This window comes from Lontra canadensis, unplaced genomic scaffold (assembly GCF_010015895.1).
Source record: "Lontra canadensis isolate GAN:19392208 unplaced genomic scaffold, GSC_riverotter_1.0 scaffold9, whole genome shotgun sequence".
NCBI lineage: Eukaryota > Metazoa > Chordata > Mammalia > Carnivora > Mustelidae > Lontra > Lontra canadensis.
The window spans coordinates 16,488,576-16,500,940 of NW_022631003.1; the positions used below are offsets into that span (position 1 = coordinate 16,488,576).

Consider the following 12,365-nt stretch of genomic DNA (forward strand, 5'->3'; position numbering starts at 1 on the left):
TACTGTATTTTATCTTAAGATTTTATTCATTTATTTGACAGAGAGATTGAGAGAGAGAGAGCACACATGAGCAGTGGCAAAAAGAGAGGGAGAAGCAGACTCCCCTGCTGAGCAGGGAGCTCAATGCAGGACTCCATCCCAAGACCCCAGGATCATGACCTGAGCTGAAGGCAGACACTTAACTGACTGAGCCACCCAGGCGCCCCAATAATGCTGTACTGTGTACTTTAAGTTTACTAAGAGAGTGGATTTTAAACATTCTTAACACACACACACACACACACACACACACACACAACTGTAACTATGTGAGGTGATGAATGTGTTTATTCACTTTATTGTAGTAATCATTTTGCAGTATATATTATATCAAACTGTTATTTTGTACCCCTTAAACTTATACAATGTTATATGTTAGCTATGTCTCAATAATGCTGCAGGGGAAAAAAAGAAACAAAGAAGAATCTAGAAATTTTAACAAACAGTAGTATCATGGATTGTGTCATTACTGTCCTGTCGCCAATTATTCCAATATCTTGTGGGTTAAAACAACAATAAATATTTATTATGTCAACTTCATCAGGAATTCAGGAGCTTCTTATCAGAGTGTTTGTGGCTCAGGGTCTCTGACTAGGTTTCATTCAAGCTGTCAGCCAGGGATGCAGTCATCTCCAGACTTGACTGAGGCTAGAGAATATGCTTTCTAGGTGGCACATTCATGGCTGGAAAGTAGGTGTTAATGGTTGATGCAAAGTCTGTTTCTCCACAGACTGCTTTAACGTCCTCATAACATGGCAGCTGGCTGTCTACCGAGCAAGTGGTCTAAGAAAGACCAAGCTAGATATTGCCATGTCTTTAATGACTCAGTCTTGGGATCACACACTATTCTTCTGCAGTATTCTGTTGGTAACACCAGGCAGCCGTGATTCAGGGTGGGAGGGGACTACACAAAGACTTGAATCCCAGGAGATGAGAATAATTGGAGGCCATCTTGGATTTTGCTGTGTGTTTAGGACAAATAATTACATGGAACTAATTTTTAATATGCTAAAGGGAAACAAGGAACAAGTTTTTACTTACTTCTGACTCAGAATATTATAAGATTTAATAAAGAATTTGTTAGGATTTATAGGATGATTTACTATTGTAATTTACAGCATCTTAAACTTTGAGAAGCTAAACACAAAAAAAGGTTTATTTTTTTTAAAGATTTTATTTATTTATTTGACAGAGAAAGAGAGAGCACAAGCAGGGGGAGCAGCAGGTGAAGAGAGAGGGAGAAGAAGGTTTCTCGCTGAACAAGGAGTCCAATGTGGGGCTTGATCCCAGAATCCTGGGATCATGACCAGAGCCGAAGGCAGACACTTAACTAAGTAAGCCATTCAGGTGCCCCCAGAGGGTTATTTCTCAATCATATTGCAGCCTAATGTAAACTGGGTGAGAATGTCGTTGCTCTATGCAGTTTTTCAGGGACCCAGATTCCTTCCAACTGTGGACTCCACCATCTTCTATGGTCTTCTGAATTCTTCACATTCTGCCAGCTCACGGGAGAGAGAGTACACACAAGAGAGGAGAGAAACGGAGACAGAAAGCATTAATTTGTGTGAAAGAGTGTTTTTTTTTCTTTTATTTACTCTATTTTTTTTTAAAGTAGACTCCACACCCAACATGGAACCCAGAGTGGGGCTTGAACTCATGACCCTGAGATCAAGTGCTGAGGCGAGATCCAGAGTCAGACACTGAACTGACTGAGCCACGCATGTGCCTGGAAAGTATACTTAGAATTAAGGGCTGGAAATGGCAAACATCATCTCTGACCCAATTCCACTAATTAAAAATCAGTAATGTGGCCCCACCCAACTCTAAGAAAGACAGAACAGAGTCCAGGAAGAGAAGAAAATGGAGTTTGGTGAACATATAAAGTGCCTGCCACATGAGGAAACTAAGAAACTGAAAGATTATGCAGTTTAGCCAGAGTCAGACAAGGAATGCCATGGAACTAAAAGTCAGTGTGCTTTTTTAAAAAATTACTTAATTAAAAAAATCTGTTTGGGCATTCAGGATACGCCAGGAACCAATATCTCACCAATTTCCATAATGGAGGCAGACTGGTTCGGTCACTTGCTTCACTTGCCTTCCTGGGTTGGCATGGGGATATACAGTGGTTTTGGGGGCTGAATAGGGGCTGAGAACTTATTAAAGACTGTATGCATTTTTAATTTTTTTTTTATTTTTAAAAAAGTTATATATATTTATTTAAGAGAGAAACAGAGAGAGAGAATGTGTGTAAGCTCGGGAGAGGGGGAGAGGGAGAGAGGGAAAGAGAGAGACTCTCCAGCGGACTCCCCTCTCAGCCCAGAGACCAATGTGGGCCTTGATCCCATGACCCTGAGATCACGACCTGAGCTGAAATCAAGAGTCAGATGCTTAACTAACTGAGCCACCCAGGAACCCTGACTATATGCATTTTTTAACTACTATGAAAGATACCATTTATTAATTGTTCTTATAAAAAGATATATATATATATATGTATATATATATATACACACACATATATATACATATATATATATATATATATATATATATAAAGATTTTATTTATTTATTTGACAGAGAAACAGATCACAAGTAGGCAGAGAGGCAGGCAGAAAGAGAGGGGGAAGCAGGTTCCCCGCTGAGCAGAGAGCCTGATGTGGGGCTCCATCCCAGAACCCTGAGATCATGACCTGAGCCGAAGGCAGAAGCTTAACCCAGTGAGCTACCCAGGTACCCCAAAAGATTTACATTTTTTAAAAAAAGACCTCTCGGGACAGCTGGGTGGCTCAGTCAGTTAAGCCGCTGCCTTTGGCTCAGGTCATGATCCCAGGGTTCTGGGATCAAGTCCCACATAGGGCTCCTTGCTTGGCAGGGAGTCTACTTCTCTCTCCACCTCTGTCTGCCACTCTGCCTGCTTGTGCACTCTCTCTCATTCTCTGACAAATAAATAAATAAATAAAATCTTGGGGAAAAAAAAAGACCTCTTAAAGGTAAGAGACAGTTTCTCACATGAACTGATATATTTCCTTTTATTATACAAGAAGAATACTGAAAATTATTAATTTTTTAAAGTCTCATTTGTTTTGATTTTTAGGGAACTAAGAGCTAAGTTTTTTTTTGTTGGTGGTGGTTGTCTTTTTTTTTCTTTCTTTTTTTTAGAGGGGAAAAGGGAAAGGGAAAGAGAGAATCTCACGCAGGCTCCATGCCCAACATAGGGCTCAATCTCACAACCCTGAGATCATGACCTAAGCCAAAATCAAGAGCTGGATGCTTAGGCGCTGAGCCACTCAGGCGCCCTGAGAGCTAAGTTTAAATGTATCTGTGTAATGTTAAATGTTGTTCTGTTATATATATATATATATTCTGTTATACACACACACACACACACACTTTTAAAGAGTTTATTTTTAAGTAATCTCTACACCCAATGTGGGGCTTGAATTTATAGCTCCAAGATAAAGAGTCACATGTTCTACTGACTGAGCCAGCCAGCCTCCCTGCCTTGTCTTACATATTAAACATATTTTTCCACACCCTGAATCACTTACCTTTTGTCATTTTATTCTTGCTTTCGGTGTTTTTGCTAACTATGGGGCTCCTGGTTGGCTCAGTGGTTAAGAGTCTGACTGATTTCAACTCAGGTTATTTTTCAGAGTTATGAGATCCAGCCCTGAGTTGGGGCTCCATGCTCAGCCTGGAGTCTGCTTAAGAGTCTTTCCCTCTGCAACCCTCATGTTGGATGTAGAGATTACTTAAAAATAAAATCTTAAAAAAATAAGAGTTTGGCAACTTGAATATTAAATTTATGATTTGTGAAGTTGGCATGGTTAAGTCATTAAAGTGTGAATGATGAGCAATATAAGAATTATGTGATAAAGTTATGGAACAATATAAAAAAGACCTAAAACTCTAAATAAATACATAACATATTAAATAAAGATATGCCTGTGATCACCATATTTCTTGAAGAAAAATAAGTCTAGCTTGACCCTTGACTAATCTCTGAGGTCAATATAAATTTTTTCAATCTTGAAATTTCTGTCTTGCTCAAATACTCACAAGGATTCCTTTTTTTCTGACATTTTGCATCTGAGCTTTTTCATATCCACTACTCTCATGAGATTTATCCCTGAACTGTTCCTTCATCTCACAGTTTGACTTTATCCAAAAGCCACTTGACCTGCCTCACCCATCTTTTTATCCCCAGTGCCTAGGTTAGTGGTTAATAGAGGACCTTCTTGTCTTTAGTCATCATTTCATTAGGGAAAAAAAATCAGTAATTCAAAACTATTAAAGTCAACATGAGAGGATACAAGGAACACTGTCTGTGTGTCAGAAAACCTGAAAATGTTCATAGCTCATCACTTAAAACACTGTAAACTTGAATAAGTACATTAACTTATCTGGGCCTTAATTTACTCTCTATAAAATTTTGATGATCATGGCTTAAGGAAAAGGAAATGATTAAGATAATATATAGCTTAAGGAAAGAGAAGACTGAAGTTGGAAATTTCTATTAGTATTAGTAGTATTAGTATTGACTAATACTACTGTATTAGTTATCTATTGCTATATAACAAGTTACCCCAAAACCTAGTGGCTTAGTCAAGACAAACTTTCTCTCAGTTTCTGTGGCAGGAATTTGGGAATTGATTAACCTGATGGTTCTTGCTTGGGATTTAGAATTTGAACACAGCACTTTAGCACCTATAATAGACCTGCTATTCATCAAACATTTGCAACTTTTTGCTAGTATTTCAAATCCCCAGGGCACCTGGGTGACTGAGTTGGTTAAACCTCCCAACTCTTTCTTTTTTCTCTTTTTTAAAAAAGATTTTATTTATTTGACAGACAGAGATCACAAGCAGGCAGAAAGGCGGGGGTGGGGTGTGGGGGGGTTGGGGAGCAGGCTCCCCACTGAGCGGGGCTCTCTCCCAGGACCCTGGGATCATGACCTGAGCCAAGGCAGAGGCTTGAACCCACTGAGCCACCCAGGTGTCCCAACTTCCAACTCTTTCTTAAGACAGTATTGATGTTATCTGCTCAGAAAAGTTTAAAGCACAGAAGAAAGGAGAAAAAATTTTCCCGGGTGATAGTGAAGGGAGATCCCAGGATAACAGTAGACTCAGTAAGTAATTACATAGTTTGGGGCAAGAAGGCAAAGAGGTCCAGAAAGAACATTTCTAAGACAAAAAGTGAACTTCCAGTTTTCCCATATTCTTGCCAACACTGGGTAAGGGAAAAACAGCCCCTCTGGGAATTGTCTGTTATTATCCTTTGCCCATTTATCTGTTGGTTTTGTCATCTCTCCTCCATTAATATTTGTAAACAAGCTTTGTACATTAGAGAAAACATCCATTTCTGTCATATGTATTTTTCTGTCGTTTGATGTTTTTGTTTTTCCCCTTTGGAGAAACGTTAAAATTTTCTGCAAATATATAAATCTCTAGTTTCTATATCACGCTGATAAAGGTAATTTGTATATTCGGACTGTGATACTGTGAACTAAAATTTGAATTGCAATAAATACTTATTTGGTCTTCATCCATTTCTCTAGCACAGGACTTTCTAAAATCCTTGGAATTTCCTAAGGGGCTGGAAGGATGAATGATAAAAGTGTCTTTTGTATGTTAATGAAGTAACTTTTGGAATGCCTTAGGTCACTTAACAAAGAGAGATACTTGCCCAGGGAACTGACCAAGTGATTAAAGGGTTGGAACTTTCAGTTCCAAGTTCCAAGAGGGGAGAGGGACTGGAGGTTAAACGGATCTCCAATGGCCAATGATTTAATCCATCATTGCGTAAGCACTGGAGACATCATTTTTTTAAAAAAGATTTTATTTATTTGACAGTGAGAGAGAGACAATAAGAAAGGAAACACAAGCAGGGGGAGTGTGAGAGGGAGAAGCAGAATTCCACTGAGCAGGGAGCCTGATGTGGGATCCCATCCCAGTACCCTGAGATCAGAACTTGAGCCCAAGGAGTTGCTTAATGACTGAGCCACCCAGGTGCCCCAAGGAGACATCGTTTTTTTGGTGCTTTTTTTTTTTTTTTTTAAGATTTTATTTATTTATTTGACAGAGAGGCAGGCAGCAAGAGGGGGAAGCAGGCTTCCTGCTGAGCAGGGAGCCTGATGCGGGGCTCATCCCAGGACCCTGAGACTATGACCTGAGCTGAAGGCAGAAGCCCAACCCACTGAGCCACCTACGTGCCCTGAGACATCGTTTTTTGTTTTTGTTTTTGTTGTTTTTTTTCCTAAAGATTTTATTTATTTATTTGACAGAGACCACAAGTAGGCAGAGAGGCAAGCAGAGGGAGAGAGAGAGGGGGAAGCAGACTCCCCGCCGAGCAGAGAGCCCAACTTGGGACTCGATCCCAGGACCCTGGGATCATGACCCGAGCCGAAGGCAGAGGCTTTAACCCACTGAGACACCCATACGCCCCGAGACATCGTTTTTTAAAAAGCCAAAAGGACAGGGTTTGAAGAGCTTCAGGGATGGTGAACAGGTAGAGATTTGGGGAGAGCACTGCACTTGGAGAAGGCGTGGAAGCTCCCCTCATTTCCCCACACCATGCTTATTGTCCTCTTCCATCTGGTTGTCTCTGAGTTACATCCTTTTATAAGAAGCTGGCACTCTAGTAAGTAAAATGTTTCTCTGAGTTCTGTGAGCCCCTCTAGCAAATTAATCAAATCCTAGGAGAGGGTTGAGAGAGACCCTGATTTATAGCCAGCTGGTCAGGAGCACAGGTGACAGCCTGGACTTGTGATTGGTATCCTTTTGCAGGGAGTTGTTGGAAAATCCCCGCTTGTAGCCGATCGTCAAAACAAAGGTAATCAACCTGCCATTGGGGTATGAAGTCAAGGATGGGGGGGGGGGGTTGCGCAACAGTCTTGTGGGACTGAGCCTTCATTCTGTGCAAACTGATGCTATCTCCCAGTAGATAGTGTCAGAATCAAGTGGATACCAGTTGGTGTCTTGAGCTTTGGGGGTAACCTCCCTCCTATATTGGAATTGAGTCCAGAACCTCATTTAGGGACCCACAAAATGGTGGCCAGTCCACGGCACAAAACTAGTTGAAACCTAAGTCAGTCCGTACTTATGAGAAATGCTTCATGGTTAAAGAAGCATCACACTAATCACAACCCTTCTTCACACACACACACACACACACACACTCGGCTTTAGCTCCCCTTACCCTAGAAAACAGGGTCTGCTAGCCTTATAAGGAAATCCCTACATCCTAGCGAATCATGCCAAGTTTCCAAGCTGAGGCTTCTAATGACTTATAATACTCAATTTTGGCCAAACATCCCTGGGGAAGAGCCCTCCATTGTTCGTGAGGCATTGGACTCCCGCAGTCCGTGGTGAATTTCCCTTGAGTGAAGAGTATCAGACTTGGTACTCAATTATTTTACTTTCTTTGACAATGTTTCTTAAGACTTTTTACATCTACCAGAGTATAAGTATATTTCTCTCATCTTCACCTCCTCCCACCCAAGGTAAGGGGAGAGAGTCCCCAGGAAAAATTGAGTAGACTCACTATGCTCTGCAGTCATAAGGGCCCATCTGGGATGGTGGTCTTAAATTTATAGTCTTCAATCTCCCTTTTGTGTGGCATTCTCCAGTCACACTGAGCTAAGGTGCAGGCATGGAGACGGCAGATGGGGTTTTAGCAGATGAAAGCAATAGAGTGAGGGGCAAAAAAGCTTCAGATGAGCCCAAGTCTGAGCTGAATAAGAAAGAAAATGAAGAAGAGGACTGGTAGGTTGGGCAAAGTCAGAAAGGTCAACCAGCTGGAAATCTTGATTAGATCATGAAACAGGTCTCGTGGGTGTATTTCAACAATGGAGCTTGAAGAATAGTCTGTTATGGTCAGAAACAGGATGGGTTAGCTATTCTGAAAGCCAAATGGCTACAATGGATAACATTGCTGAGGGTGTGACCAAGGGAGTCTGTGCTTGAGTTTGAGAAGGAAGGTAGAAAGGAGGAGGAGGTCAAGTAACTAAGAGGTAAGTCCCGTTATTTTCTTGCTGTTTTCTTGGTGTTCTTAACAAGTTTCAGAATTTTTCTTGGTGTTCTCACATGTTTCTTTTATTTTTATTTATTTGTTTTCCATATTTCTTTTAGTAGATGAGCTCTAGAATAATTTTGTGGAATTCTTAAGGGTCTGTTAGAATTTTCAGAATGTCATTAATGAGGCCGTAAATGTCCAGTAGAAAAGGCAACCTTTCCTCTCTTCTCCAATAATGTGGTACTGCCCTGTGTCCATTTCTTCCCAGCCACATTTCTTGAAATAATAGTGTATACACATTATTTTATTTACTTATCTTTTGCTCTTCAACTCCTTTGGAAAACCTATGCTAAGGACAGATAGACTCTCTTCGGTCTTTATCTTCCTTTACATATTTGCAGAGACTGAGTAAAATCAATTTTGGAAGATTATCAGTGACTAAAACGGATCCCACCTTTGCTTTCATGGTGCTCAAATGCTAGTTTTCTTTTACTATAAAAACACACTTCTCAAAAGATCTCCTCCATCTCCACGGCTTTAACGACCACCTATAATCAGAAGTGATAGTCATAATAGAGTAATAGTTGGTATCGCCCAAGCAACAACTAAGTCAGAACAGGGCTCCAGCCAATCAGACAACTAGTCTGGTTGCACTGTGATGTTGGCTGAATATCGGCCCAACCTACAATATATAAATATTATATGACAATATGATGTCTGAGAGTTAAGAGAACAAACTGGAATCTCCAGTTCTATCTCTATTGCTTCCTGCTGTGTGACTTGGGACAAGTTACTTTACCTGTTTGCTCCAGTTTCATCCTCTAAATGGGGGATAGTAGAGTTCTTATATCGTAGGGTTGTTAGGAGAATCAAATGAGATGAACATGGAAAGCACATTTAGAACAGCCGGGAATACAATGAGCACTGAATAAATGAAAGCTGTTCTTATTCATTATTCTACAACTGTGTCTCTAATCCTGACTTTTGCCTCCCTGAGTTTCAAAGTTATAGATTAAGTGCCTTCCCTCCACCCTCAATGAGACCATGGATGCTTGGGAAACCTATAGGTTCAGTACGATTAGTAGAAGCAGACTTGTAAACAAATCAGGGAAACAAATTTTGTATGTGCTTGATCACAAGTACTGGGTTGAATGGGGAAAAGTAATAAAAACAGCAGTTATATGAGATACTCATCGTGTATGGGGCGCCTCAGTCAGTTAAGCGCCTGCTTTTGGCTCAGGTCATGATCCCTGGGTCCTAGGATCGAGTCCCTCCTCAGGCTTCTTGCTCAGCAGGGCACCTGCGGTTCCCTCTGTCTGCCACTCCCCCTGCTTGTGCACTCTCTTTGACAAAAAAAATAAATAAAATCTTAAAAAAACACAAAAAGGTACTCATCCTGTAGAAGGTACTGGTATAAATTGCTCATATATGTGGGCCCACTTAATCTTAGCAACTATCCCATCAAGTAAGTACTGTTCTTATTCTTACTTTATAATTAAGAAAACAAGCACAGAAGGGTCAAATGACTTGACCAAGGTCACATAGCTTCTAAGTTTTGAGTGATTCTGCCTCCACATTTTAAGGTCCTTGCACGCCACTCTACTGCCTCACCAAAGAGGAAGCAGTTATTTGTGACAAAAAGAGCATTTCTTACAACTCTCTTTACATGTCAGATCTATTACCCTCCAGATTTTACAATTCTAAGATATCCCCCGGAGGAAGCAAGCTGTGGATAATTGTTCTGCTAGTTAATATAATATATCCTTTCTTGGTACCTGGGATCAGTGCCCTGATGGTGACTGACTTTTTGATCTCATATTTTTAAACATTTGATCCTTTTTTTTTTTAAGATTTTATTTATTTATTTGATAGACAGAGATCACAAGCAGGCAGAGAGGCAGTCAGAGAGAGAGGAGGAAGCAGGCTCCCTGCTGAGCAGAGAGCCCGATGCTGGGCTCCATCCCAGGATCCTGGGACCATGACCTGAGCCGAAAGCAGAGGCTCTAACCCACTGAGCCACCCAGGCGACCTAAACATTTGATCCTTTATCATGAAAGATATATTCTTCACTTTAACGTATAAAGTTAGTCTTCTGAGACAGAACCATTTCTGTCTGCTCGGACAGCCCTGCTCATTGGCTAATTTTTTTAAATAAGATTTTGTTATTTATTTGACAGAGACAGAGCGAGAGAAGGAACACAAGCAGGGGGAGTGGGAGAGGGAGAAGCAGGCTTCCTGTGGAGTAGGGAGCCCAATGTGGGGCTCCAACCCTGAAATCTGGGATCATGACCTGAGCCGAAAACAGACACTTAATCGACTGAGCCACCCAAGCACCCCCCATCACCTAATTATTAAAGAGGAAATGAACACTGTTGGAACCAATGCCAAAGCTGGAGTCAAAGGAACCAACAAACTTGAATTATATTACGAGTAACTACCTTCTCGTCCCAGAACTCAGAGCAAGTGAACACACAGATGTGTGTACCTGTGTACACAACGGTATAATAAATTTTGACCTGCCCACAAAGAAGTAAAAAAGTTCATAATTTTTATACTATATAATGAGAAATCTGCTATTTATGTTTCTAGCATTGATGACCGTCACTTAGCTTCACTGAGACCCAGTATTTGCTAAGAACTGGCACCTTTGAAACTGCCAAGGCAGTGTCTCCCAAACTTGAATCAACAGACACAAATTACAAATTTTCAAATAAGAGTATACTGGGGGCACTTTGGGGGTTCAGTCGGTTAAGGGTAGGCTCAGGTCATAGTCTCAGGGTCCTGGGATTGGGCCCCACATGGGGCTTCCTGCTCAGCGAGAAGTCCTTCTCCCTCTCTCTCTGCCCCTCTTTCTGGCTCATTCTCTCTCCCTCTCTCAAATAAATAAAATCTTGAAAAAAAAAAAAAAAAAGAAGAGTACACTGGATGATCTGGAATAACTGTTTTATAGTAGAATTATCAGTGTCAAGATAAGTCTAAAGGACAGCACCGGGTATTGTACCAAAGAAAGATTAACAGTATCTTGAATAAATTAAAATAATGGAACAGATGAGCCATCCTGATACACAGGGTGGAATTCAGAGCTTATGTTGCTGTTGCCATATACGTGATTGCCATAGTTGTTTTGTAGTATATACTTATGAAATCTCATTTTTGTGTGAACCCATGTGAAAACGCTTCATTAAAAATAGTATCATAGTTAGGATTAAAAAAGTGAGAGTTTATACTCCCAAGTAGATGATTGTCCCAGGTTCCTTCTAATTTTATCATTCTATCGTTGACTGATTTTGTGTTTTTAAGACTCTAGTTCAACTTCACCAATCTTTATGAAGGCCTTTGCCAACTTCTGCAGCTCACTGGTTTCAGTATTCTTTATCCCTCCTGGCTTAATTTTGGGCTTGGATCTCATCTCTGATAAAGGGTACATGACATCCCTACGGGATTTAAATCAGGAGGAAAAAGAAACCAGATTTCATGGACCATGACAGCTTTAAAACCCTAGGGGCAGGTTTTATTTGATTAACACTCAGAGGTAGTTATTTGTGCTGTGCACATTTCACGGTCCAAAGATTAGAACAGCTCGCTCTGCCTCAACCTAGCAAGGCTTTGTGCCTATCTCTCCAATGGTGTGTGACTTCAGACAGGTTCTTTCCTGAGCAGCCCTCTTCCCAGCTAACCTGTGAAGATCCTGACAATCACACCTTTCCCTCGCCTCTCAGCCATGATGTGGGACCCCCTCCCAGCTGTTACTAGCCCCAGGACACTTCACGATCTCTTTTTGGCTCCCTGAAGCCCTCTTCTCACCTTGTAAATAAAGCGTGCCGTCTGTGGCTGCCAGGATTCTGACCATTTTTATGAAATCAATAGGAAATACATTCTTGCTTTTCCCAGGCTTGTAGACACTGACAATATTTGGTGACTGTCTTTGTGAACCAGTGTGTGGATGCATGTAGTAGTTTGCTGTTATGGCTTATAGGGCCAGGAATAAAGGAGACACCAGCCCTCAGCTTGGACACCTGTATGGAGTGGGACCTAAGTTCGCCTCTTGTATACCCAGCTGTGCAAGCAACCAGATCCTGTTTTTGGGTCACATGGTCTTCCTACTGCTCCAAGTATTAGAGATGGCCCAGAACTCAGAGGAAGGCTGGCAGTTTCTCAAGCACCTGCTCTTTTTCACTCTTATGGGAGCTGGATACTGGTTTGTGAGCTAGAAGTTTCAACAAGGGTGTATCTGAATAGAGAAAGGTTGTTGGAGATGAGAAACTAAAGGGTTTATTAACTCTATTACCATAGTAGCTTGAAAAGAAGGGG

The 12,365-nt window shown here is 41.1% G+C and overlaps 1 protein-coding gene across 1 annotated transcript in view; it reads left to right on the plus strand.

The window, feature by feature from the left end:
- Positions 1-7,875: 7,875 nt before the first annotated feature.
- The window catches only part of RIMKLB (ribosomal modification protein rimK like family member B), a 153,014-nt gene continuing 148,524 nt past the window's right edge, over positions 7,876-12,365 (plus strand). The window contains exon 1 of the mRNA XM_032854916.1: positions 7,876-8,052. The gene's annotated coding sequence lies outside the window, so the exon portion shown is untranslated. The remainder of the gene's footprint in view (positions 8,053-12,365) is intronic.